Raw genomic sequence first — 27,364 nt, forward strand, 5'->3', positions numbered from 1 at the left:
GTGTGCATGTGTGTGTGTGTTCAGTATGTTTATCTTTTTTATTATTTTCCCCAAAAAATCTTTTATTTAATGAGTTCAAATTTCATATGTACAACTTTAGGAATATAGTTATTCTTCACACCATACCTGTCCTCCCATCCCCACTCCCACCCCTCCTTCTCTTCCCTCTTCCATTCCCAGTCCCATTCTCCATTAAGATCCATTTTCAATTAACTTTATACACAGAAGACCAACTCTACTCTAAGTAAAGAGTTCAACAATTTGCACACAAATGCAAACACACTAAAAAACTGTTTGAGAACTAGTTTTACAATTAATTCTCATAACACAACTCATTGAAGACAGACATCCTGCATGGGAAGTTAGTGCACAGTGATTCCTCTTGTTAATTTAACAATTAACATTCTTATTTTTTACATCAGTGACCAAGAGTAGGATGGAGTGGCGTCGAGGATTTGAACTCACTTAATTTCACCAACTATTGCCTGGCATTGGAGATTGCATCTCAGAATGACTGTTGCAATTCACTATGATTTTTGGGGTAAAAGCTACTGTAAAATCAGCACAATGCTGACCTCATTGACCTGGAGTTAGCACCGATTCCCGTGGGATGTAAAGGTTCAGTCCTCAACACTGCCTCTCCGGGGGCAAGGACACAACCGGAAAGCTGGAGAGCAGCTGGAGCACTAAGCCTTCAGGCTGCGCTCTTCTCTGGGCACATGGAAAAGTGTAAAAGATGCTGCATTGGCCGGGAATCGAACCCGGGTCTCCCGCGTGGGAGGCGAGAATTCTACCACTGAACCACCAATGCCCTGCTCTAACTGGCCCTGTGCGGCCCGGGGCAGAAAAGGCTGAGGACACGCTTCGGAAAGGCAGTGGGAAAACAGGGTCACACAAGTCTCTGGGAGACACAGCCCACAGAAAAAACACCCCAAGCCAAGGCTCGCCCAGACGGACGCTATCAAGTGAAAGCATTCAAATCACGGTGCTGTCGGTTTCAAAGAGCCTAATTCTGAAGCCTGCCCTTTAGCCCTAGGAAATCGCCCTCTGGAGACACACAGCAGAAATTCATCCGGACCCTGTCTCTGGTCCTCGGCCCGGAGAAAACCTCTGGAAGGTGTGTTCTTCACGGCGGACGCAGTCTCTCTGCCCTCCTGTTGCTCGGTGCAGCCCAGACACCCTCCTCCCTACCTGGGACAGAGGGATTCTCCTCTCAAGATGGCAATGGGTGGGATGTCTGTGCCCCCACCCCCCAGCTCCCAGCATCTGTGCATTGCTCGTCCAACCCCCAGTGTGGTGAGTCTGCGAAGCTGGACCCTTGGGAGGTCGTGAGAGTGGAGTCCTCCAGGATGGGCTTAGGGCCCTTATGGAAGAGCTCTCAGGGCCCTCTCCCACCCTCTTCCCAGCACGTAAGGACACAAAGCGTGGCTGAGGCTCTGATGTTCACTGCCCTGGGGACATCGGGAGACTCAGTCTCCTCAGAGTGAACCGTGGCGCATCATTGACTTCCAAGGGGCAACCAGCACGGATGAGGGAGGCGGGGGCACACCGAAGTGGCAGGACGAGCGGCAGCCCATCTGGGTCTGTGTGGTGGTCGCACGAGTTATTCCTTCTTGGAAACTTGTTGTGCTGAGTGCACAGGCGCGAATCTGGAGGCCGGCGCTCCCTGACCGCCAGGGTTACTGCCAGGTGCTGGAGACAAGGCCCTGGCCAGGCCATCAGGAGACACAGCTGAGCTAACGACTGAGCGATCTGAACGGATCCCCAGCGCGGCAGCCCACGGGCGTTCTGCATGGGCAGTGAGCTGGAGGCCGGCAGGCAGGCAGGCCAGTGAGGACCAGGACGAGCTGCTGGGAGTTTGGCGGGGTCCGAGGCGGCTGCTGTTGCAGGAAAGGCTGCAGAGCTGTTTGCGCTCGTTCTGGGAGCCAGAGGTCTGGAGCATCGCGGTGGCTCTGTGAAGCCAGCAAGAGAGCAGGTCGGGGTGGTTTGTGGCGCTCGGCCCCGGGCTGGAGCCGGTGCAGGCGTTGTGGGAGAGCCGCTGCCGTCGGTGCAGGGCGGGCTGAATCTCCAGCGCCTGGTGCGGGGTGCGGGGTGTCCGGGAAGAGCTGCTGCGTGGCCGGAGATAAACAAGGGCCATGGCGCCCGCGAGGTTTTCAGGACGCGGAGGGGAAAAAAAAAGAAAGAAAAAAAAAAGAAAAGAAAAGAAAGAAAGCAAGCGAGCGAGCAAGCGAGCTCCAGCCCAGACTGCCGTGACTCGGATTCGAACCGAGGTTGCTGCGGCCACAACGCAGAGTACTAACCACTATACGATCACGGCGCGCCGCTGAGCCGGCCACAGAAAAGCCTTTTCCCGCAAGGCTGAGGACAGGCGCTGCGTGCTACGGCTTCACCGCAGCGTCACGGACAGCCGTAGGTGATGGCGTCCTTTTTTTGTCTGGCGCTCGCCCATCCTGGAGGACTCTGTGCCGGTCCTAAGCAGACGAAAGCCGTTCATTCCGGCCCCACCCGGCCGGGCCCCCTTTTCCTGCCCTCTAAGGAGGAATCCCCGACCTCGCCTCCTGGCCTTTCCTCTGTGGGCCCTCGGGGTCCCCAGCCCCGTCCACCGGTGGAGCCATGGTACAGACGCGCGGCTCAGGGAGGCCCGAGGTGCGGGAGACGCCGGCACTTGTGCCCAGGGGCGCGCTCGGCTCCCTCTGGTCTCGGCAGCGGCAGGGAGGGGCACGGACGAGGGGCGTCGCCGGTGCCGGGCATCCGACGGTAGCGAGGGGCAAGGCGGAGGAGATCCGTGCGGCTGCCCTCGGAAGCCCCTGATTTCCCCGAGCGCTTGGTTTCTGGGCTGGGGTGCGCGGTGAGCGGATGCAGCCTCAGCCATCTTCAGAGGCCATGGGCCCGGCACGGCTGCCCCTTAGGCTGTGGCTCCGCCTAGCGGTCAATGCGCCCTAGTGGCGTTTAAGGAGGCGCCCTCGTTTGTCTTTTCTGTGGCGCAGTTGGCTAGTGCGTGGGGCTGTTAATAATAAGGTCTGCTGTTCGAGAACCAAGGTGATGTTTTGGTCGGCGCGTGTTCATATCCCGCACGACTTTTCGCGCTAAGGGAGAGCGGAACTACCTCTGGGTTCGAGCAGGCCCAGTGAGCCGCGGTCCCCTGGGATCCTCCCTGAACACCCAGCAGGGCCGGGGGCAGCCCATGACCCTCCGCAGAAAGGAACCTCTCTGCGCCGGTAACCTCGGAATTGCTTTCACGAAGACCTGGCTTCCAGTGTTCGTGTGGATGTGGCTGGATTCCCCGTCCCCACACTTCGGAAGTGAAATCGGCTGCGTGGTTGAATGAGGACCTGCGGCGCTGTCGTCATCGCTCTGGGGCGCATCTCTCGGCCACGCACGTCGGTATTTCCCCAGCACAGGCGTCCTGGAACAGCAGTCGCTCTCATCGTGGAGCTCACCTGCGTCTCACTTAATGTCTTACCCTTCTGTCCCCTTTATTGTCGGCCGCTAGCTGCAACTCTCCCTTAGGCCCCTGTGTGACGGTTGGAGGGCTTCTCGCCGCGTCTTGACAACTTCTCCCAGTCTGCGTGCGGGTGATGCTGTCCTGTCCCTTCCCTTCTGATCTCGGTGCCGCGGTAGCCAGGGGCCCGGCTGGCTCTGAAGACTCCACAATCCCTTGTTACTGCTTTTAGTGTAAATGCTTTAGTGTAAATTCTGTCTCAAATGGCTTGAGACAGATTTAAATAGCAGGACGATGACTAATCTGCTTAGGCATCTGGAGCTTGAAGTCGGCAAGCTGGCATCCAGGGGAGTGAATCCTATGGTCCCAGACCGGGCTCACACTCCACGGCAGAAGAGCAGTATCCCCGTCAGGCAGTCAAGAAAGACTATGTCCTCAGGCTTTTATTCTCGGCAGATGCCAAGGCGTTGGGCGAGGCCCCTCACAGTTCGGGAAGGCAAACGGCTTTACTCTCTCTGCCGAGGCAGCAACGTCCTGGGAGAGGCCCAGACGTGATGTTTCACTCCATATCTGGGCACCGCTTGGCACACACATTCAAGTCAGTATCTGAAACCCTGTCAACCACAGTTACTGATGAATTCTGCACAAGGTCAGCTTGCTAAGGCCATGACAATAAATGTATTCTAGGGTAACCCTCGCTTCTGTCCCCATGGCAGTGGCCACACGGAGTGGTTTCACTAACACGAGGCTAATTCTTACTTTGCATGTCTCTCTCCAACTTCTACTCCTCATGGTCACATGTAGGTTTTCCTATTCTCATTTTGTTAATCAATAAACTTTCTGCTTTCCTAATACAAGATTGACTTCCACTCTGGTTCCCCAGTGCCTTTCCTTTTAGGCACGACTTGAAATATTGTTGCCTCTCTCCTTGAATACGGCGCTCGGTGCGGACTCCAGGCGGCGTGGTCTTGAGCGCTTGCGCCTGGAAGCACCCTGGGATGGAAGTCCAGGAAGGGCTGGGCGCTGGAGAGCCGCTTTTCGTCGCCATAGTCCCGCGGGTTCTCCGCACGCGGTGCGCGGCAGCAAGAGAGGCCCGCGGGGCGCCCCCTGCGGGTGGAGGAGAGAAGAGAACCCGGACGTGGGCGAGGGCACTTCCCAGGAGACTTGGGCAGGTGGATCTTGGAGGAAGAAATGTTGATGATGGTCGCAGAACGGGTGGGAGAGGAAAAGCGGCAGGAAAAGCGCTTGCGCCCGTGGCGCTCAAAAACGCAAATAGGAAACCAGCACCGCCTATGGGTTGAACACGCGGTGAGAACCCTCAGTTCTGCCCGAGGCTCCGGTGGCGCGCCGTGATCGTATAGTGGTTAGTACTCTGCGTTGTGGCCGCAGCAACCTCGGTTCGAATCCGAGTCACGGCAGTGTGCAGCCCGGGGCTTCTGTCTTTTCCTCCCCGTTGCGCTCCCGCTCACCTGCCCCTGGCGACCTAACGCCTAGTCCTGCGGCTCCCGCGGTCCGGAGAACGGAAGGAAAAACCTCACCGTGGGCACCTAGGTCTCTGTCCTTGGGAAGGACTGGACTGGCCTGGGGGTCGGGTGATGGGAGTGGTGGTGCCGCATCCATCCCTTTTGCTGCTTAGGGTAAATGAGCGCTGAGTGACCTGAGACGATTCACACTCCAGTTTGGGATTTTAAAGCAAATAGAACTAGGGACCTCTAAACTTGATGACACTTCCTAATCCCCAATTTTCTTGACAACCGGAACTGGCACAGGTAGAATTAAGACGGCCTAAAAGGCACAGGTTCAGTACAGGACTGGAGGCGTTTTGGCAAAAAGAACCACCACCTGCAAAGAGACAGCGGAGAAACAGGTCAAGTGACCACCCGTGGGCAGGCTCCTTTCTCAAGGCCTGCTTGTGAGATCAGAAGAAATTGGGCTTGTGATGAGTCAGTTGGAACCCCGAAGGAAATTTTTTTTTTTTTTTTTGACAGCTCGTTGGTGAGTGGGAGCATTGGGAGAATCCAACAGAGGCATTTGCGCCCAACCGTAAGCAAAATGGATGCAGCTGGGCGGCTATGGGAGCGGGCATCTCGTGCACCCCACGGCTGACAACAAGGACGCTCACCCAGGCTCTGCCAGGGCACAGCCCTGCAGAAAGGCCAGGGCAGCTGCACCCAGAGCACGCTTCCGGAGGACACCTGCCGGCAAGGGCCCGTCCACCCGGGGCTGACTCCACCCTCCTTACTGCTCCTCATGGCCAAAGGCCACTGTTGGAAAGCAGTGGAAGGAGGGAGCCTTCTAGTTTCACCATGACCACCTTGCCTGCATTTGCCTCTTTGGAGAACTCACAGGTTTCCTACTGTGAAGGTGATGCCCCATCGACCGAGCATCTTCGGAGACCTCGATTGGTTGTCTCCGTGTTTAGGAGACCAGCAGCTGACTGTGACACTGGGTTCCATGGTGTAATGGTGAGCGCTCTGGACTCTATATCCAGCTATCCGAGTTCAAATGAGCGGGACCTCCCTGCTTTACATACTGAGAACGCTATTTATTGGCTGAGTTTTGATTTTCTCTCTGACATCCCCTCGGCATTTTGGCTTAGGGGCCAGAAGGCAGCTCTGCAGGGCACGGGCTGCTCCTGCCCCAGAGCCTGCTATTCCCGCCGCTCCTGGGACTTGGCAGATTGATCCCAGCTTCACTCTCCCGCCCCCTGAGGAGTCGCAGTTCCTGAAGACAGTGCTGAGTGGCCAGTCTTCAGGGAATCAATCCACTCTACTTGGGAATCGGGGTGACAGAATCTGGGTGGGGGGGAGGGTCATGGTCCTAGGGGAGGGTAAGGCTCCTGCCAGTAGCATCCAGGAGTGAGTGGACGGAGGCAGCTGAGCACGCAGGGAAAACACCCACCCACGCCAGCCGTGGGCAGTAGAGGAGTTCGGGTGTGGAGACCACGACCAAGGAGCGGAGGCCGGCCCCTGGAAGTCGTGGGCACGGCCCCCTGGAAAAGCCTGAGAAAGCCGGCGCTGGACCTAACCGGTTAGTTTCCTGCCAGCAACCAGGCAGGACGACCAAGCGTCTACCGTTATGACACGCGAAAAATCAGGGGAGAGCGCGCACGCAGTCCCCCACTACCACAAATTCTGCAGTCGAGTTTCCCGCATGTGGGGAAATCGCAGGGGTCAGCACAGCCGCAGTGCAATGGCCGGGCCTCGCCCTGGGAGAACCACCTGCCTGATCATGGTGTCTCCCCTGCCAGGTAAGTATGACCTCCGGCCCTTCCGCCCCAGCACAGCTGCGCACAACTCGCTCTGTACACACACGGTGACTTCCTCTCCTCCCCAGGCTCTCCTTGCGCAGATCCGCAGATCCCAGAGAGGGTCCCGCAACAGGCCAGGAGGATTTCCACAGCGTGGGACTCGTGCGTGGATCAGCAGCCGGTGCCGGAGCAGCAGCCCCCGCGCGGCCTCATCTGCATGGGCGCCGCCCCTCAGGGTCCCTGCGGGCCGCGCCCTTCCCCCTCCCCCCAGCCCACTTCCGGCCTCGCGGTCGCGCCTAGGGACCTTAGGTGGTTCGTGAAGTAGCACAAAGCAGCCATAGTTGTGCACCCAGCGAAGCGTCCCGGAGACTGTCCATCAGCCACGCTTACCGCGTTTTGTCGTTTGTGTTAGCCCCACTTGGTGCTAGAAAGACGGTTTTCAGTCTAATTCCACCAAGACGAAGCTATGCTGCCCCAGCAGAGAGGACCGGGCCAGTCTTACACACGGGGCGGGACACTGCCATCTCCTCATGGGCGTCTCCTCACCTCACCGGGCCTTAGTTCATTGCTGCGCCTGTTCCATTCCGCAAAGGCAGACACAAGACCGCACGAGTCTGACCAAAATCCCTCGGGGAAGTTGCATCTGAGGTGCTTAGTGGGTGACTTTCAAAGAGTCAGTTAAATGTCAGTTTAATGCATAGACAGCAACTCTGAACTTTCGGCCATGCCCTACAGTAAACCTATCTGTAAAGGGTTGTTTGTTGTTGTTGTTGTTGTTGTTGTTGTTTCCTTCCTCTTCATAGTAATTGAGTCAAAAATGTGTACTGGGTTGGATTGAGCAATTAGGCAAGGATGTGAATGCTTTTGTTACTTCTGATATTTATCCAAGTTTCTCATTTAGTTCTTTCTGTGCATATGAATTGTTAAACCCAAACTCATGAGACCTCCAGGTCCCCATAAAAGGATCTGCTGAGCCAGGGCAGGGGACTGTCAGATGGAAGGACAGGGCCAGGGTCAAGGTGGTGGTCAAGATAGCAGCTGCAGCTACCTGGCTGGGTGGCAGCTGGAACCATGTCCATCAATCTCAAACACCAGAGTGCTTGTAATGAAAATGGATGAGGAACCCATAAATCCTTTACACTGACCTACACTGGTTTAGATAAGAGGGGTGGACAACACAGACTGGGCAGATTCTGGGGTAGGAGGATAGGGTATGAGGAGAAGCACCTGCTTCTTGACTGGTGGGGTTGTAGGCACAATGCAAGGGCAACTTGGAGGCTGAGTCAAAGTCTGAGTGTACATTCAGGATACACAGCCGTTTCTTTCTTTGTTGGTCTATCCATCACCTGCTAGCTGATTAACTTGTTGTATCTCTCCTCCCTGCTTTCTCCAGCCTTGTAGTTAAATGTAAGCTGCCACACAACTTTTCTTACCACTGGAATCTATCTCAACATAGTATCTGTTCTACTGTTGTTGGACATTTGAACTGTTTCCAGTTTAGGGATATTTTGAATAAAAGTGGACATTGTTTTACCTATCTTTTGGTGGGCTCATAAGATTTTTACTAAATATTAGAAAGGCAAAATGGGAGCCTCTTCTCATCACTGCAGGCTCAAATATCTAGGACTACAGGAATGCACAGGATGATAGGCAATCGAAGATACTCACCCACAAACAGGGAATGGAGCCCTGCAGATACCAGAGAAGTGAAGTTCATAACATCAAAACTAGAAACCCATAGTGATGCCGCCGGTGGGAAAACACCATACAGGAGTAAGAGAGAGATGGAGGCGGGGCGGGGGGAGGAGAGAGAGAAAGACAGGGTAAGGGGGTGGGCAGAAGAGAAGACATCCTAGGAAGTCAAAGAACTCAGCTTCTGCTCTTGAGATTCAACAGCAGAACTGATCCCAACTTAACCGGGGAAAATTCTCTCATCTCCACGGACAGCCTCAGGTGCGCTAATTGCTACGGACACTGCTCCTGCGATATCTAGAGGCGGTGATCTGCACCCCTCAACCACAGGAGTATGAAGTTTACCTCCCAGCAGCCATTCTCTGAGATGAAGGTATTCAGTCAGGTGGCGAGGTGGCTACAACAGACACGAAGTGACCAAAGTGCAATCATCCGCGTGCGGTACCAGGTACAACCGGCGCTGGCCATCCCTGAGTGGGCTCGAACCACCAACCTTTTTTCGGTTAAACAGCCGAACGCGCTAACCGATTGCACCACAGAGACTCAGCTTCCTAGTACACAGAGACCGCCTCTTCCCTGGGTCCCTGCCGCCAGCCCTGAGGGGCGACGCTGCCATCTCCAGAGCCCGGGACACCGCCGAGAGGCCAGGGGGAACCGCACTGGGCGCCACGGGGCATCCTGTGTACTGGAAAGTCGGGCAGGCGCGGGGGCAGCCGCCTCGAGAGCCCGCACGCCGCAGACGCCCGGGTCCGCGTCCGTCGGGAAGACCCTGGGCCCTCGGAAGCTTCGTGTGTCCAGCACGGGGCTCCCGGGGAACAGGGTCGCGGTGTCGGTTTCTCGGGTACCTTTGCCCGGAACAGAGTTTGGCCGTCACGGGCGCTCCGTGGGGACCCGAGGACTCCAGGCGGCGTGGTCTTCAGCCATCCGGCCTTGGAAGCCCCCTGGGGCTTGAAGTCACGAAGGGCCGTGCAAAGGGAGCCGCTTTTCATCGCCGAGGTCCCGCGGGTTCCCGGCACCCGGTGCTCGACGCGAGAAGCCCGCGGGGCGCACCGCGGGTGTGGAGGGGGCTCGAGGACCCGCGAGGAGGAGGAGGAGGAGGAGGAGGAGGAGGAGGAGGAGGAGGAGACGCGTGGAGCCCGACCCGGGCGTCCGGAGCCCACGGAGCCTGGCACACGGGCGCCGCTGCGTATGGGGAGGAGAGACTCTCTCTTTAAAAGTTGTGGTGGATGGGATGGGAGGCAGGGAAGACCAGGGAGAGCGCAGGAAAGAGCGAAACAACGCGGAGGGGGGCCGCACCAGAGCTGAGAGAAATCTCACGGCCTTGAAAGTGCAGAACCGTCACCGTCACCCTGCACATCCCTTTGGACAAAGCAGTTGCTTGCGGTTTTTGCCTGTACAATTTTTCAGAACCATTTGTTTTATTTATGTGAAACCCAGAATTTTGGCGGTGGGAGAAGAGGTAGAGAGAGAACTTCCTTCTGCAGGTTTACTCCCCATATCTCAGCAACAGCCAGGGCTGTGCCAAACCGCAGGTAGGAGCCAGGAGCTTCCTCCCGGGCTCCGACATGGGTGCAGGGCCCAGACCTGATCATCCCTCACTGCTTTCCCAGGTGCTTTAGCAGGGAACTGGATCTGAAGTGGCGCAGGAGGGGGTGGCTGGAGAGCGAGCACCGGTACTGTTACTCCTATTCTGGAAGTGACCAAATAGGCTTAGGTAGAGACTTGCCCATGCTAAGCTCTTCCTCCCCCTTACAGCCATCTGACCTCCAAGCCGTGTTCGCACCTCTGACTCTGTGCACGGTCTGCGTCTGTCGGCTTATGTGAGTGTGGTTCAGTAAAACCCAGGTTTCCGAGCCCCGCGTGCAGCAGTCTCCCCCGCTGCCATCCTCATCTGCCTCCTGTGTCTCGTTTGGTCCTTGCTCCTACCTAGGGCTCCTCGTGGATCCTAGGGTTCTTCTGCCTCAGCCCTCGCCTTCCACTGCTGTCATGGCGAGGCCACCAGGCCACACACTGAGCTGGGCCCCAACAAGAGTGACCGGGTCTCACACACAGCACAGTCTTCCTTCATAGTGAGCCTTGGTGTCCAGCATGGGTTTTTCACCTCCGGGTCATCTGGGTTTAGTCTTTAGCCCCTTGTCACACAGTCTGTCACAGTCTCGTGTTGTCCAAGGACCCTGGTGGCTCTCACACTGTAGGGCTCTCCCTGTGGCCCCACCCTCTGATTTGAAATCAATTTAGGAGAATTTTCCTGCAAACGTGTTCTCTTTGCTGTAACCAGTCTGTGAATGTGTGTGTTTGAGCTACGGCTCTCATCCCGGGACCTGGCAAAGACCTTTATTTTCTCTGAGGAGCAGCACGGAGGGTAAACGGAGGCTGAGGAGGAGCTGGTGGGGTCTGGCTAACTCACCTGCAGCAGCAGCTGGCAGCAGGGCTCTTGGCATCGGGAGGTGCTGGGGCCCTGTGTCCCACACCACGGGCAGCTAGCACACTTCAGGAGACTCTGCCTTGCATGTGCTAGCGCCACCATCTCCTTCCGGCCTGTGGTCCACTCCTGTCACTTCTCCCCTTCCCCTCAGTCGGGCTCCCCCTGTCCCCAGCTCCACTCATTTCCAGCCCCAGCCCCAGGCAGTTATCATCAAGATTTCACAAAAGACTGGTTGGTTATTTTTCTATTCAAGCAACAACTAATGTGGGAAGTACGAAATGCTCTTGCTTAATTTCAACATTAACAGAGTTTAGCCACAAATACTTCCTCAGTTGAAAGGAAATAAAACAACAAAACAAGTCGAAATCAAAGCAAGATGTCACCATCTACAAGGACCAAATTACACAACAGGACCACCGGCCAGTTTGCTTGCAGAAATCCAGCCCTCCCTCTGCAAATGTGATAGCCCCTAGGACAGCAATGCCTAGATCAGGAGAGGATCTTCAAAGGCCCTCATCCTTTTCCATCCCCACCCCTAGCTTTTGGATGACAGGAGCCCTTGCAGCTGGACGAAAACAGCAAGGACTAGAACCCTGGAACAAGCAGAAAAATGTCTTCAGACGATTTACTAGCTCTTAAGCACGTGTTCATTTTCCTTGAAGGATGAGGGTTTAGAACCCTCAGAGAATAAAGTTAAATTTACATACATTTAGTTGCCTATATTTTTGTACAAACTGAAATGAAAACACTATCTTTCTCCAGTTTGAAACAGCAAAGTCAATCCTTCTTTTTAAAGATGTTTACTTGAAAGGCAAAGTCAGAGAGAGAGAGAGAGAGAGACCTGCCATCTGCCAGCTCATTCTCCAAATGCCAGGGCTGGGCCCGGTGGAAATCCAGCACAGTGAAATGCATGCAAAGCTCACACATGGTGGCGGGTAATCCTCCTAAGACTGTCATCTGCTGCCTTCTAGACACATTAGCAGGAAGTTGGACCAGAAGTGGAGGCAGGTCTTGATACTCGGCACTTGGATGTGGGATGCAGGTGTCCCAAGCAGCAGTCCAGCCCACGGAACCACAATGCCTGCCTTAATCCCCCATCTTCATATGTGCACTCCTGTATACTACAGAGTGGAAGCACCGGTCCAGGGCCATCACTCATTCCAGAATCAAATGTCACTAAGTCCCTGGGATTGCACAGGAAAACTGCATTGGGTCCCCCACTCTGACAACTGACATAGGTCAGGCAAGAAATTCTGTGTTGTAGGAGGCAGGTCCGTAGAGCCTGTAGGAGAGCAGGTTCACACAGGTCACTGCCAGACAACCCAAGGGAACAGTCACAGAATCTTTGCAAAGAGTGTTGAGAGGCAGCTCTTCACTCCTGATGCCGAAAGTCTTCCTGAGGAGCCCAGATTTCCATCCTAAAGGTTTCAGTGCAGCCCACAGACTGAGACATGTGCCCAGATTGCACTGGGCATTTTCACAAACTTCAGTCTTGTTTGGATTTCTTTTTCTGAAGCTGAACTTTTCCTGTCCACTGACTTGTCTTTGGCAATCCACCATAAAGCTGGACATCTCTGAAACACAGGAAGCCCCAGGCTTACCAGACCTCTAGGCTAGCAGGCTGATTCAGGGAGGCACCAGGAAGACACTTCCCCCACACCCTGGTGTGGGAGGGGCCTTGGAGGAGAGTGCACTGCAGATGGTGATCTCCATGTGCTGGGAGCAGTGGATGTTGAGGCCGCCAGCACCACCCGCAAGGCAGAGCCCCACAGACGGTTTCCATCCAGGGCATCAGCCGGCTCTTCACAGACTCCCGTTAAGTTTTCCTGCACACTTTCAAAAGTTCATTTCTTACTTCACTGTCGAGACAGAGTTGAAGCCGCATAGCTGCATAACCTGGGGGTGTGTTTGTGTGGGAAATGGCGATGACACAGGAACGGGTTCTACATAGGAGCATAAAACTAGCTTTCCCCGAGAGAACGGGAATCGAACCAGGGCCACGGTGGTACAAATGCCAAATCCTGGCCACTAGACCACCAGGGACACACAGGAGTGTGCAACTGTGTCCTCCCTCCATTCAGGAGAAGTGTGGAGAATACAGCAGCCTCCGGAGAAGTGTGCCCAAGCGCCAGTGCACCCTGGGGTGGCCGCCGGGAGGGAGACCCGAAGGCGCCCCGGGTACAAGGAGCTGAGTTGAGCCGCTACGAGCTCCGACGACAACGCACACGCAAGCGGGGGCACAGACGCCCGATATAATCTCTCCCAAGCAAGGCCTTGAGATCCCCAGAGACCACCACGAGCCTGTCCCCAAAACCCTGTCGCCCCTGAGTGTTTCCATCTCAGCTGGAGCTCGGTCCCCATCCTCCCCACGCTCAGAACAATCCCAAACACGAGGGCTCTGGCGCCGGGGCGTTCCTCGACTCCACATCTAGCCCGCCAGGAGCGCGAGTGTTCCTGTGGCTCGAGGACGGGCCTTGCTGTCACCCGGTCCTTCCTCCTGGTGACGGAGTTCAAGTAAGCGGCGCGGACCAAGGCGAGCAGACCCATGTCCCTCGCGCCCCCCGGGAGTGGCACTGGGCTGTCCTTGCGCGCCTTCTTCGGCTCTGTCCACCCCGTCAGCCTCTGCCTGGCCTGCCCCGGGCCCAGGGGCCGTGGCGGGGCCCTGGCTGCGCGGCTCCTGTGGGAGCGGCTGGCACCCGGCAGCTTCCGCGGCGTCCCGCGGAGGAGCTCCAGCGGCTCCTTCTGGGCTGTGCGGGACGCGGCGAGGCGCAGGCGTGCGGGGCCTCAGGGAGTGCGGGTTCCCCAGGAGCTGGCGCCCGTTCTGCTCCCGCAGGAGGAGGGACACCGCTCCGTCTCTGTCCAGCAAGGACCCTATCATGTTCGTGGAAACGCGCGGGTTGGGGCTGTCTTCAGGATGGGAGGAACTGATAGAAAGGTGGCGGGAAGGGGGCGAGAGGTCACGACAATATCTAATCTGAAGCCACCAGGGCGTCTGCTTCATCTGGGTACCTTCAGGAGGCGCCTTGGGAGAAGTATGGTAGTGTCTGGTTTCCGTAGTGTAGTGGTTATCACGTTCGCCTCACACGCGAAAGGTCCCCGGTTCGAAACCGGGCGGAAACAGGTTCCTTTTGCCGCAGTGAAGAGAATAAGGGCAGAGTGAGCAAGAGGACAAGTGGCGGTGTCCACGCAGCTCATGTCAACCAGACTTCATTTCTTTCCTGGCCACTCGCTGGCCATTGTCACCCTATTCCGGCCGGCCAAGCATGCAAGTTCCTTAGGTGGGTAGGAGAGAATGGCATCAGATTTTCTTTTCTTTCCTTTTTTAAAAGACATTTTATTTATTTGAAAGACAGAGTTCCAGAGAGAGAGAGAGAGAGAGAGAGAGAGAGAGAGAGAACTAGAAACAAGGAGAAAGTGGTCTTCCATCACTCCCCAAAGGACCGCAATGCCTGGAACCTAGCGGATCCAAATCCATGAGCCAGGAGCTTATTCCAGGTCTCCCATGTGGGCCCAAGGGTCCAAGGACTTGGTCATCCTCCGCTGCTTTCCCACTGGAGCAGCTGGACTCGGACTGCGCCTATATGGGATGCCAGCGCTGCAGGCCACAGGGTAGGCCCCTCAGGGTTTCCTACAGTGAATCTTTTCCATAGGCCTCAGTCCTCTGCCTAAGTGACACTGAACCGGTGCTTTCTGGTTTGAGAGCTCCAGAGGGTGGCTTTTGAGGGCCCTGTGTGGCTTCCCGTCCTTTGGGAACAAAGCAGCTGAACCCACTGACTGGTGGAGAGAAACTGAATTTAAATCCGCATCTGGATCTCAAACCAAGCTGATACTGTCAATATTCCTCATGCACACCGATTGAAAGTATATGTTTACATTAACCCACCCCTACCCGGAAGACCCTCAGGTCACTGTAAGAGCCCTATGACCCCTCTGAAGCTCAGGCAGCCAGCAGTTTTAATAGCTGGAGCTCCTGCGTGTGGTGAGGGGTCCTGAAAGAAGTGTGTGAGACTGGAAGTGTTGCACAGGTGACGTAATGAAGCCATTGCACACTCAGTGCTACCCTGTGGACACAGCTGCACAGGGTGAAAGATGTGCACAATACAACAGCGACTGTAGCGTTGTGCTTGTGAAACCAACCACATTTCAAAAGATTTTGAATGTACTTGCTTAGGGCACAGACACTTATTTTAAAAGAATATATTATTTAACCATCATACATGGTAAAGTGATCATATTAAGTGTGTAAGTGGCTCCTACAGATAGGATTAAGTTTCAAAGGGATCACATAAATAGGACCAAGTGTCTGGTAAAAACAATAGATAGAATTTAAAAGGAGAAAATGTTCCAACATGGGGAGCAGTCCACACAGCAGACTCATGGAATGACAAACACCCTGAACAGCACCCTGACCTCAGAATCAGCCGTCAAGGCCTTCTGGTCTGGTTGAAAAGCCCACGAGAGCATTTCAGGCATGGAAAGCCAAGACACTGTGGCAAAAAATGATCTCCATGAAGGATCTCTGTGAGTGAGACCCCAGTGGAAAGAAGGGGCCTTCAAAGAAGGACGTACTTTCCTCTGAAGGGAGGAGAGAACTTCTACTTTGCATATGGCCCTGTCTTAATACTGATGGAATTCGTGGACTCCAAAGGCTTCCATAGCCTTGGCAACTCATGTCAAGAGCCTCGGGTGGTCACTATGTGAAAAATAAGAACGTTGGAGCCAGTGCTGTGGCACAGTGGGTTAATCCTCTGCCTGAGGCGCTCCAGCTCTCTGCTATGGCCTGGGACAGCAGTAGAAATGGCCCAAGTCCTTGGGCCCCGGCACCCACGTTGGGGACCTGGAGGAAATTCCTGGCTCCCGGCTTCAGACCGGCTCAGCTCTGTCCGTTGCGACCATCTGGGGAGTGAACCAGCGGATGGAAGACCTCTCTCTGTCTCTACTTCTCTCTGTAAGTCTATCTTTCAAATAAATAAAATAAATCTTAAAAAAAAAAAAAAAACGAGTGTTACTATTTCAATCAACAACAGGAGTCAGTGGGCACTTATTCCCTACGTAGGACCTCTGCGCCTAATGAGTTGTACTATGAGAATTAACAGTTGCACTATGAGAATTAACTGTAAAAGTTGTTTTCCAAAGTACATGATACTTTGTCTGCCTGTGTGGGTGCAAATTGCGTCCATCCACCGGGCAAAAAGCAACTGCGGCCGTCCCTGGGTGGGCTCGAACCACCAACCTTTCGGTTAACAGCCGAACGCGCTAACCGATTGCGCCACAGAGACTCGGCTCTGGCGTGCATAGGGACCGCACCTTCCCCGGGCTGCCGCCGGCTTTGTAGAGGGTTTTCGAGCTCCAGAGCCCGGGCCACCGCCAGGATGCGAGAGCAGCCGCGTGGCCTTCGCCCGCTCGCCGCAGGAGCCCGCTTCCCGCAGACGCCCGGGTCCGCGTCCCGCCGAAGCGAGTGGGCCCGAGGCCGCGGAGAGCCCGCGGAGCGCCCGCGTCGGCGCCGCCTCCACGCCGGGAAGACCCTAGGCTCCGCCGCCCCAGCCGCCCGCGGGCGCTCTGAAGCCTCGCGTGTCCAGCACGGGGCTCCCCGGGGACAGGGTCGCGGTGACGGCCGCTCTCGGGTCCCTTCGCCGAGAACAGGGCTTGGCCGTCACGGGCGCCCCGGGGGACCCGAGGACTCCAGGCGGCGGGGTCTTCAGCGCTCAGGCCTTGGAAGCCCCTTGTGGGTGGAAGTCCCGAAGGGTCGTGCGAGGGGAGCCTCTTTTCATCGCCATATTCCGTCCCGCTTGGCGCGGTCTGCGGGTGGCGTTCGGGACGCTCCCCGGGCGGGTGGCGGGGGTGGCCGGGGTCGGAGTTGAGGGCTCCAGGAGGAGAACCCGGACGTGGGCGAGGGCACTTCGCAGGAGACTTGGGCAGCCCGCAGGGCAGGTGGATCCTTGTGGGAGCGATGTTGATGATGGCCGCAGAATGGGAGGGGAGAGAGGAAAAGCGACGAGGAGGAAGGAAAGCAGGTGCACCCAGGAACACAGCACCGCCTATGGGTTAAATAGACATGCAGAGCCACCCGTGTGCCCGTGGCTCCGGCGGCGCGCCGTGATCGTATAGTGGTTAGTACTCTGCGTTGTGGCCGCAGCAACCTCGGTTCGAATCCGAGTCACGGCAGTGTGCACGAATCCGAGTCACGGGGCTTCTGTCTTTTATATCGACCTTTTGACTTCCCCGTTTGCCCTACCTCTCACCTGACTCTGGCGACTGAACGCTTGGCCTCTGTGGCTCTGGCCATTCGGAGAAGAGAAGGCAAACCTCACCGTGGGCACCCAGGCCTCTGTCCTTGGGAAGGGCTGAACTTGCCAGGGAGTCGAGGGATGGAACGTGGTGGAAACAAGACCTGATTATATGGTGAATGAATGCTGTAGAAGAATTATGATTTCCTTGTGGCTCTTGGTGAAACACATCTGGTTCTTAAAATTTGTTTTCCAGATTTAAGGAGAATGTGTACTTTTGTTCTTCAGCTATCCATAGCTGTAACAACTTGGTAAAGTGTACCTTTGTGAACGAAGATGAAGCTGTTCATGTTTATCCCTGCATGATCTCCTGAGTTCGTAAACTATTCACGAGTTTTCCTATTTTCATGGCAGAGTAGGTATTTCTTTTTCTAAAAAATGTACGTACTTGAAAATCAACGTGCCGGTGCCGCGGCTCAATAGGCCAATCCTCCGCCTGCAGCGCCGGCACCCCGGGTTCTAGTCCCGGTCGGGGCGCCGGATTCTGTCCCGCTTGCCCCTCTTCCAGGCCAGCTCTCTGCTGTGGCCCGGGAGTGCAGTGGAGGATGGCCCGAGTCCTTGGGCCCTGCACCTGCATGGGAGACCAGGAGAAGCACCTGGCTCCTGGCTTCGGATCAGCGCGATGCGCCGGCCATTGGAGGGTGAACCAACAGCAAAAGGAAGACCTTTCTCTCTGTCTCTTTCTCTCTCTCTCACTGTCCACTCTGCCTGTCAAAAAAGGAAAAAAAGGAAACGTAACCAAGAGAGAGAAAGATCTTCCATCTGCTGATTCACTCCCCACGTCCAGGGCAGAGCCAAGCAGAAGACAGCAGCCAGGAGCTGGAAATGTTGTTTATGTGACCAGGTCTTTGGCCAGAATGTCGTATTCAAAAATGTTCGTGTGCCCAAGTGTGGCCAGACCGTTGTAAAGCACCGAAGTGACTTCCTGGGATCAAGAAAGCCCCTGGAAGGACCCTGGCCTTGGCGCGGGCTTCACGGGGTCCCAGCCTGGTGACAGGAAGGCCCAGGACCAATACAAGCATTCTGAGGACGACAGGAAGAGAGGAACTCACCAACAAACGGGAGAGGCATTGAAGGCAGACTTGCACAGCCAGACCTGCCTATGTCTTTAATGGCCTCTGCTGTGACTCCTTACTAAGTGTCCCAACAACGCCGCCGTCTAAGAAAAGGCCTCTATGGTCAACCTCCCCTCCTGCCGCCTTCAATAATCAGGTCATGCAATCAAACCAGACCTAGTTTGCAAACTAATTAGTCTCACTGGGATTATCTTTGTTAAAAGTGGTGTGAGTGTGGAGAAAAAAAGTCAGACTCAGTAGAAACTATGTAGCCTTACGAGTCTCAGATTTTAGTCCTGTTCATGGTTCTTAATGCTGTGCTAGTCATAGAGGGCCTGTTCCTGAAGCCTGACAAGCTGGAGCTGTGCCACTGAAGGAAAGTTCAGAGGACAAACTTGGGGCCAGGTGCACGAGCACTGAAGAAACGCAGTTCTGTCGTAGAGACTTGCAAACAGAAACCTGGAATAGCCTCTGGTCTAAAAACTAAAAATCGAATGAATGAATGATCTTGGTTCTGGACTCAGACATGAGGCCGTCCAGTGGGGCTGAGGGTCCGTGGGCCCCAGACGTTGGCAGAATGTGCTTCACAGGCAGGCTGCCAGCCGGGGCTGGAAAGCTGTCTCCAGACCGACCGACCGACATCTCCCCCACTCATCGCTTCTTGTGCTGCGTGTCTGACCTGGGGCTTTCAATCACACCTCCAGGGTGCATCCAACATTTCACCCAGAGCTAGCAGAGGAGGGGGCTGAGCCCCTAGTGAGACGACTGTCTCCAGGAGAACCCATTAACTCCATGAGCCCCAAGCCGATGAACATACTGAATGTGAAAAACCGCTGCCCAATGGGTGCCCCCGCAGAATGACCCAGCGAGAAAACCAGGAATGCTTTAACAACCCAGGCCACTTCCTCAAAGCCAGTGTCCTGCATGGGATCCCATGGGATGTGGGTGACATTGGGCTGATTTGTATGGTCTGCTTTATGTGTTTTATAGAAATCGTACACATGGTTGGTTACTTCGTTTTTAACTAAACAAATACACATTTGTTGTGAGAAAAAAAAAAAACTTATCCAAAACACCGCACATGTATATGAAGGAAAAAAGAAAAGTTCCCCTGCCTCCCGGTGCCCCTGGTGCTGACACGTTTGTCGGTACAGATAGGAGGTGGTGCTGGCATCTGTGTAACAGGTGCTGCAAGGTCCAGCCCTGAAAGTCGCCAGTCCTTCCCAGATGACCATCTGGCTCCCTGGGCAGTGGGAAACCTGTGAAGGCAAAGGCAGGGAGACAAACACTATTGTTTGCAGAAATCTGCCCCCCTGACAGGAAACTCTAGCTAAGGGAGAGGGGAGGTGGCTTACGATGGAGGCTGCAAGGGCTCTTCTCTGCCTCCTCCTTTGAGGCACAAAGGCAATGCTGGCAGTCAGGCAAGGGAGAGAGCAGAGAGACAGCAGGACAGGTGACCACGCCTGGGCAGGCTCCTTCCTCAAGCCCTGCGTGTGGGATCAGAAATGCCTTGGGACCAGTCAGGGGAACCCTGTGTGCTGGCTCTCACAAGCGCTCTGGTGAGTGTGACCATCGGGAGAAGCTAGAGGCATTGGGGTCCAGCCCTTAGAAAAAGGATACAGCTGGGAGCGGGCATCTCGTGCACCCACGCTGACAACCAGGACGCTCACCAAGCTCTGCCAGAGCACAGCCCTGCAGAAAGGGCAGGGCAGCTGCACCCATAGCACGCTTCCGGAGGACACCTGCCGGCAAGGGCCCGTCCACCCCGGGCTGACCCCGCCCTCCTTACTGCTCCTCCTGGCCAAGGACAGTTGCTGGAAAGCAGTGGAAGGAACGAGCCCTCTTCCTTTCCGTATCACAACCTTGCCTGCCTTTGCCTCCCTGGAAATCGCACAGGTCTTCCCACTGTGGAGCTGTTTTCCCCAGTAGCTGGTTCTGCTTAGAGCACCACTGGACTTCAGGCTGGATGAACGACCTATGGGAGAGACGGCAACCGGGTTCCATGGTGTAATGGTGAGCACTCTGGACTCTGAATCCAGCGATCCGAGTTCAAATCTCGGTGGGACCTTTGGTTTCCCTTTTACAGTTTAAAAGGGATTTCTATCCAATCCCGCGTTTCTTCCACCATTCGTTTAAAGGGACAGGCAGGCAGTTGTACGGGGCACATTCCCCTTAGGGAAATCACCCTGGCCTCGAGGGCAGCTGGGAAATTCCAGTATCAGGACTGCGGAGGTGGTTCAGTGCCGGTCTGAACCGTCTGAAGACCGGCATTTCTTTTTTTCGAGGCCAGGAGAGGGCACCCAGCCCTGCCTCGTCTTGTCTCCGCCCAGCAGCTTCTGCATTGAACAGTCACTAAAGGGTTTTATCTTCTTTGCAATCTCCCTTATATTTCATTGAAGGAAGAAAAGCATGGCTTTGGTGGTACGGGTCTCGCTGCTTGATTGCAGAAAGCAGTGTACTAGTGCACAAGTGTGAGAGTATACGGTGCTAGGTGGGGCTGTGGCCTGAGTAAGCTGCACGCGACAACCTGCTCTTGCAACCAAAAGAAAGCCAGGGGAGAGCGCGCACGCAGTCCCCCACTACCACAAATTCTGCAGTCGAGTTTCCCGCATGTGGGGAAATCGCAGGGGTCAGCACTCCCGCAGTGCAATGGGAGAGCCTCGCCCTGGGAAAACCACCTGCTTGATCATGGTGTCTCCCCTGCCAGGTAAGTATGAGTTGTTGACATTCCGCTCCAGCACAGCCTCACACGCCCCGCACTCTTCACACGCGCTCACTTTGCGCCGCGCACCGCCGGGCCCTCTTCGCTCTCAGGCAGGCACAGCACACGTATTTGCCGCCAGCGATCCCGCGCATTCTCCCACAGCACGGGAAAGCAGTCGTGAATCTGCAGCAGGTCCCAGACCAGCAGCCCCCGCGTTCTTCATCTACATGGCCCCGTCCCGTCGGTGACGCGGCCAGAGACGCCCCGCCCACCCCGCGGCTTGCAGCTGCACCAGCTGGGAGCCCTCGGCGAGCTCAGAGGGACAGCCTGTGCCCGCCCGTCCCTCACACCCCCACCCCTGGAGGCGCCGCGCAGAGCCCCGACGCTTCTCGAAAGCATCGCTCTCGATGCACGGAACATTTAGGGTCAGCCAGGAGCCCGGGTCCTTCCTTCCAAACCCGCGTATCTTCATGAGGAAACTCGAAATGAAAAGTGGACTTAGTGGATGCCGACCGGACGTCGAAGCCAGCAGCAGACAGAACCCGTCTTCATGAAGCTGAAGAAGGCGCCCGGGGGCCGCAGACCGTCATCCTGACGGAGCACCGCTGGTGTCACGAAGACGGCGTCCACTCTGACGGCGCGGATCCTGCCGGGGGTCCGGGACGCGAGGCGGTGCTGCCCCGCAGAGCCGATAACCACGCTCACGCCTGTCCCTGCGGGGCTCCGGCGTCTCGCAGGGCCCGCTCTGCGCCTGAGTGATTACCGACGCCAACGCTTTCGATCCTCAAACAAGGAACTCAAACGTCCCACGTTGAGGAAACGTCTAGGGGGCATCCCCGCCGAGGTGTTGAACCCGCGACTGGATCGTCCGCCTTCGGTCATGAGAACGCGGGAACGCGGAGGGTGGAGCAAGGTCGGGCGCCCACGGAAAGGCCGGCTCAGCGGGCACCAGCGCCCTCTGTTCTGCTGTGCTGCCCAAGTCCCGGAACCTTTACCGGGAGGTTCTCCTTGCAGACGAGTGGCATGGGGGCTGGTATTTATTCTACTGTTGTTGGACATTTGAATTGTTGTTTCCAGTTTAAGGCTATTTTGAATAAATGTGGACATCTTTTACCTATCTATTGATGGAACCATAAGGTTTTTACCAAATATTAGAAAGACAAAATGGGAGCCTCTTCTCATTGCTGCAGGTTCAAATATCAAGAACTACCAAAATGCACAGGATGATAGGCGATCGAAGATACTCACCCACATATAAGGAATGGAGCCCTGCAGGTACCAGAGAAGTTAGTTCAGAACATCAAACTAGAAACCCATAGAGATGGCGCCAGTGGGAAAATAGGAAACACAACTGAGAGAGTTGGAGGTGTGGGAGGGAAGTGGGGAGAGAGAGAGAGAGCGAGAGCGAGAGAGAGAGATGTCCTATCAAGTCAGACTCAACTTCTGCTCCTGAGAGTCAACAGAAACCTGAGCCCACGTGAGCCACCAGCTCAACAGGGGAAGAGAGGTCCAGATGGCCTAATTGCTACGGGCACCGCTCCTGCAATATCTGCCACAGGTAATAACTATGTTGAGATAGAGTCCCATAGCAGAAGTGTATGACAGCCTACATTTCATTACAAAGCTGGGGAATGGAGGGGAGGAGAGATACAACAAGATAATCAGCTAACAGGTCATGGATAAAAAACAAAGACAGAAACTGCTGTGCATCCTGAACGTACATTCAGACTTTGACACAACCTCCAAGTCGCCCTTGCATTTTGCCTACAACCCCACCAGTGAAGAAGCAGGTGCTTCTCCTGATATGCCACCCTCCTATGCCCGAATTTTGCCCCATCTATGGGAAGCAGTTGTACTGTGGAGGTACTTGACCCCTGCAATTTACACGGGAAACTCGATCTGCACCCCTCAACTGGTTTCCAAGAACCTAGTTATAGACGGGAGGGGTCCTTGAGATGAGGGCATTTCACTGATTTATTATCAAACGGAGTAAAAGTGCCAGGGGTCGTCCCTGGGTGGGCTCGAACCACCAACCTTTCGGTTAACAGCCGAACGCGCTAACCGATTGCGCCACAGAGACACAGCTGCCGCCTGCACAAGGGACGGCGCCCTCCACAGGCGCCTGCCGCGGGCTGCCGCTGGCCTGATGGGGCGACGCTGCGAGCTCCAGAGCCCCGGGCACCGCTGACGGGCGAGCAGGAGGCGCGCTGTGCGCCGCGCGGTAACCTGTGCGTTGGGAGGTCGGGCAGCCACGGGGAGCCGCGTGGTCGTCGCACGCCCGCCGCAGGAGCCCGCGCCCCGCAGACGCCCGGGTCCGCGGCCCGCCGGAGCGATAGGACCCGAGGTCGACAGCGCCCGCGTCGGCGCCGCCTCCACGCCGGGAACACCCTGTCCCCGCTGCCCCTGCCGCCCGCGGGCGCTCGGAAGCTTCGCGTGTCCAGCTCGGGGCTCCCCGGGTTCAGGGTCGCTCTCGGGTCCTTCGCCGGGAACAGGGCTTGGCCGTCACGGGCGCCCCGGGGGACCCAAGGACTCCAGGCTGAGTGGTCTCCTCGCTCAGTCCTTGGAAGCCCCCAGGGTGTTGAAGTCACGAAGGTCTGTGCAAAGGGAGCCGCTTTTCATCGCCGAGTTCCCGCAAGTTCTCGGCATCCGGTGCTGGACGTGAGAGGCCCGCGGGGTGCCGTTTGCGGGTGGCGCTGGGGGCGCACGCCAAGAGGGGACGGGGCTTGAGGACCCGCGAGAAGGAGGAGGAGGAGGAGACGCGTGGAGCCCGACCCTGGCGTCCGAAGCCCACGGAGCCTCGCGCAGAGACAGTGAGGATAGATGTCAGGGGCTCGTTCTCCCCCTTGCCTGCCTGTCCCTCATCCCCTCAGTGGCTAGGCCAGCAGACCCCATTGCACAGGCCTGTGTGCCGCAGAGGGGGTGTTGCCCATTTGGGGTGAGCAGAAGAACACAGTGGCCGTGGGCATCAGCCTGCCTTTGACAACTGGAACGTAGGGGTTCCTGAGAGTCCACGACAGCCCCACCTTCTAGTTCTGCTATTGTGACTTCAGACCGTTCCCTGGCAGGCTCGGGCCTCTGGCCTTACTTCTGCAGTGGCGTCTGTGCACGGCAGTGCCTTCGGCTCAGACCTCTGGCATCTTGGGCCTCATGTTTGTCTCTAAGGGGTCTGCGAGTTGTGGCTGCTGACAAAGTTCCTCCCAAAAGTAAGTTAGAGTGAGATCTGCATTCCTCACTCTCTTTACACCCCCCCACCACCACCATGATGTGAAGAAGAGTTACAGAGATACTAATTGTATCTGGTATCACTCACACCTTAGAGCTGAGCAGCTTGGAGAGTGTAGGAGCTTACCAGGCAAGACCACCGTCAGCAGAGTGTACTCCCGTGTGTGTAACTAAGCAAGACGACTGTCAGCACAGTGCACTCACGTGTGTAACTAAGCAAGACCACCATCGGCACAGTGCCCTCACATGTGTGTAGCTCATTATTTGTGTTGCTTTCTCCTGCCCAGGCTCTGGCTCTGCTCTGACACAGCTTCATCATGGCAGTACCTCCCAGCACTGTTCCCAGCCCAACACAAATGTTCCTGGCACAACTGGCATACTGCTTGCTGTTTACTACATGGATGCGGGTGAGGTGAGAGACTGAAAGGGCATCTTAATCATAGTAAAAACAAACAAGTGCAGGGCTCCGTGCACTTTCCCCCTGCCAAGGCAAGCCTCACAACTCATACCAGCACACACCATGGACACTGCCCTTGGGCCATTCTAGTGGAAGGCTCTGCCGAGGCTCCTGTGAGCTGTCATTCAATCTTACATTTCTGTCTTCTTCCCTACCTTAGGAGACAAGACTCCCTAGTTCAGGCTCGGGCCAGAGAACTCACCCACTTACGGCACAAGATACAGGAAGGGAGAGAGGTCTGCTCCCTCTCTGCCCAGCACCTGAAGGACACGGGCCAGGCTTTTGAGGGCCTCCTCAGGAGCACGGACGTTGCCCACCACCACAGACAGAGATTCCCTGAGCAGTTGGCCCAAGGAAGCCAGCTGGCAGAGAGCCTTGCCAGAAAGCTCACGGCGGGTAAGTGGCTGCAGCTCCAAAGGCCCTTCCTCCTCCAGAGCGCCTCACAGGAGGGAGAACCATGCCCTTTGTCACTCCCCATCTTCGCGGAGGAACGACACTAGACCCTGCGCTGTTCTTTTGTCTGCTCAGCCCTTCCTGGGTTTGAGCTGGTCCTTCCCGGGTTGGCTGCCAATCCTTCCACCTCCGTGGAAGGGCGGCTCCCCCTGCCACCTTCCCCACTTCCGCAGGGGAGCGGCACACCTCTGGCCGGCTCTCTCCCGGGCTGCTCAGATGTTATCCGGATGTTCCCTTTAGATGTTCCTGGTGCATGTTGTCTCTCTCCTCCTTTATAGTCCTCTTCCACCAATCCCAACTCTGCTACCCACATGCCAAGTACGCTGCTCTCCTCCAATCAGGGCAGGATCAGCTCCTGCAGGTTATTGGTCGAACTGGAGGCAGCTGTGTAGAAGTTGTTTACTCCTCTCCCAGTGCCATATTGTGGGAGAGCAGACGCATAGAATAAGTCTTATTTCCAGTAACTTAGTCTAGTCCGAGTTGCTCCCCACACCCTTACTGCCCCAGCTCATTCTTTTGCTCTTGTCTGTGGCACTTCATTCACATGTGTTGTGGACTTTTCAGAGCACTCAGGTAATTCATTCGAGTTATTTTTTCTGGGGTTTCATCTACAGTCACTAAGAAAGAGTACAGAAGACTGACCTCATCTTGATGAGCATGGCAGGAAACAAACCGAATTTTTTTTTTTTAATTTTCAAAGTCAGAGTTACAGAGAGAGAGGGAAAGGGGGAGAGATCTTCCATCTGCTGGCTCACTTCCCAGGAGGCTGCTGAAGCATGAGCCAGGAGTTTCATCCAGATCTCCGATGTGGGTGGCAGGAGCCCAGGCCATGAGCAGGAGCTTGATCAGAAGTGGAGCAGCCAGGAATGCAACCATTGACTATATGGGATGCCTGCACTGCAGGCACTGGCTTAGCCCTCTACACCCCAAGGCTGGCTGCCAGATTTCATTTTTGAAATTTTCACTGGATGTAGGATCCTAGATTAAGTGTTTCATTTTTCTTTTTTTTCCTCAAATTTACTTATTTATTTGAAAGGCAGTGTTAGAGAGAGGCAGAGAGAGTGAGGTCTTCCATCTGCTGGTTCACTCCCCAAATGGCTACAATGGCCAGAAATGGCTACAACGGCCAGCGCTGTGCTGATCCGAAGCCAAGAGCCAAGAGCTTTTTCTGGGGCTCCCATATGGATGCAGGGTCCCAAGGACGTGGGTGGGCTTCCATTGCTTTCTCAGAACAATCCCAAACACGAGGGCTCTGACGCCGGGGCGTTCCTCGCCAGGAGCCCGTGTGTTCCTGTGGCTCCAGGACGGGCCTTGCTGTCACCTGGTCCTTCCCCGTGGTGACGGAGTTCAAGTAAGCGGCGCAGACCAAGGCGAGCAGACCCATGTCCCTGGCGCCCCCCGGGAGTGGCACTGGGCTGTCCTTGCGCGCCTCCGTCGGCTCTGTCCTCCACTTCAGCCTCTGCCTGGCCTGCCCCGGGACTCCGCTGAGAGGTGAGTGGTAGCACCGCAGTGTGTTGGGAGGTGGGGCAGCCGCGGGGACAGCTGCACGGCTGTCACCCCACTGCCTCAGGAATCAGTAGTCTTTCAGAAAGAAATGAGCAAAATACTGCTGAAAATAATGTGCTAGAAGATTGAAGCAAGGATGATTCATGTTGGTCTTTGATAAAATACAAATTTACTGTATTCAAATTCAAATTACAATATCCTAGATTCTTACTGAGGAGTAAAACCAAACACAAAAATATCTTCAGGTTATTTAAAAGTCTCAAAATATCTTTAGCCTGTCCTGTGTGCACCAGATAGGCATTTGCTGAACTCCTGCTGATTTGAAATGGATTTAGGCAATTTTCCTGCAAATGTCTTCTCTTTGCTGTAACAAGGCTGTGAATGGCATGTTTGAGCTCTCATCCTGGGACCTGGTAAAGACCTTTATTTTCTCCTGAGGAGCAGCACGGAGGGTAAACTGAGGCTGAGGTGGAGCTGGCGGGGGTCTAGCTAACTAACCTGCAACAGCAACTGGGAGCAGGGCTGTTGGCATCAGGAGGTGCTGGGGCCCTGTGTCCCACACCACGGGCAGCTAGCACACTTCAGGATTCTCTGCCTTGCATGTGCTAGTGCCACCATCTCCTTCCGGCCTGTGGTCCACTCCTGTCACTTCTCCCCTTCCCCACAGTTAGGCTCCCCTGGCTTCCATCTCCACCCAGCCCCAGCTCCAGCCCCAGCCCCAGGCTGTTGTCAGCAAGACCACACAGAAGATTGTTCATGAGGTTTATTGGTTTGTTTGTTTTTCTATTTCAGGTAACAACTTGCAGGGTCTTAGTTCACCTGAAGGAGGATGGACTGGGTTCGAAGAAAGTACGCCACTTGCCCATTCCCC

At 55.6% G+C, this 27,364-nt stretch overlaps 10 non-coding genes across 10 annotated transcripts; 4 read left to right on the forward strand and 6 right to left on the reverse strand.

The window, feature by feature from the left end:
- Positions 1-740: 740 nt before the first annotated feature.
- TRNAG-CCC (transfer RNA glycine (anticodon CCC)) lies at positions 741-811 on the reverse strand. The gene has a single exon. It is a non-coding gene; the product is annotated as a tRNA-Gly (tRNA).
- A 1,434-nt stretch (positions 812-2,245) lies between these two features.
- Positions 2,246-2,317, reverse strand: TRNAH-GUG (transfer RNA histidin (anticodon GUG)). Its single transcript has one exon. It is a non-coding gene; the product is annotated as a tRNA-His (tRNA).
- Positions 2,318-4,788: 2,471 nt separating this feature from the next.
- Positions 4,789-4,860, forward strand: TRNAH-GUG (transfer RNA histidin (anticodon GUG)). Its single transcript has one exon. It is a non-coding gene; the product is annotated as a tRNA-His (tRNA).
- Positions 4,861-6,536: 1,676 nt separating this feature from the next.
- On the reverse strand, positions 6,537-6,700 carry LOC138850767 (U1 spliceosomal RNA). The gene has a single exon (XR_011390946.1). It is a non-coding gene; the product is annotated as a U1 spliceosomal RNA (small nuclear RNA).
- Positions 6,701-13,856: 7,156 nt separating this feature from the next.
- Positions 13,857-13,929, forward strand: TRNAV-CAC (transfer RNA valine (anticodon CAC)). The gene has a single exon. It is a non-coding gene; the product is annotated as a tRNA-Val (tRNA).
- Positions 13,930-16,014: 2,085 nt separating this feature from the next.
- On the reverse strand, positions 16,015-16,088 carry TRNAN-GUU (transfer RNA asparagine (anticodon GUU)). Its single transcript has one exon. It is a non-coding gene; the product is annotated as a tRNA-Asn (tRNA).
- An 814-nt stretch (positions 16,089-16,902) lies between these two features.
- Positions 16,903-16,974, forward strand: TRNAH-GUG (transfer RNA histidin (anticodon GUG)). The gene has a single exon. It is a non-coding gene; the product is annotated as a tRNA-His (tRNA).
- Positions 16,975-20,147: 3,173 nt separating this feature from the next.
- TRNAQ-CUG (transfer RNA glutamine (anticodon CUG)) lies at positions 20,148-20,219 on the forward strand. Its single transcript has one exon. It is a non-coding gene; the product is annotated as a tRNA-Gln (tRNA).
- A 483-nt stretch (positions 20,220-20,702) lies between these two features.
- Positions 20,703-20,866, reverse strand: LOC138850769 (U1 spliceosomal RNA). Its single transcript, XR_011390948.2, has one exon. It is a non-coding gene; the product is annotated as a U1 spliceosomal RNA (small nuclear RNA).
- Positions 20,867-22,861: 1,995 nt separating this feature from the next.
- On the reverse strand, positions 22,862-22,935 carry TRNAN-GUU (transfer RNA asparagine (anticodon GUU)). The gene has a single exon. It is a non-coding gene; the product is annotated as a tRNA-Asn (tRNA).
- Positions 22,936-27,364: the final 4,429 nt, after the last annotated feature.

The sequence above is a fragment of the Oryctolagus cuniculus genome, chromosome 7 (assembly GCF_051225735.1).
Source record: "Oryctolagus cuniculus isolate XC-2025 breed Fujian yellow rabbit chromosome 7, ASM5122573v1, whole genome shotgun sequence".
NCBI lineage: Eukaryota > Metazoa > Chordata > Mammalia > Lagomorpha > Leporidae > Oryctolagus > Oryctolagus cuniculus.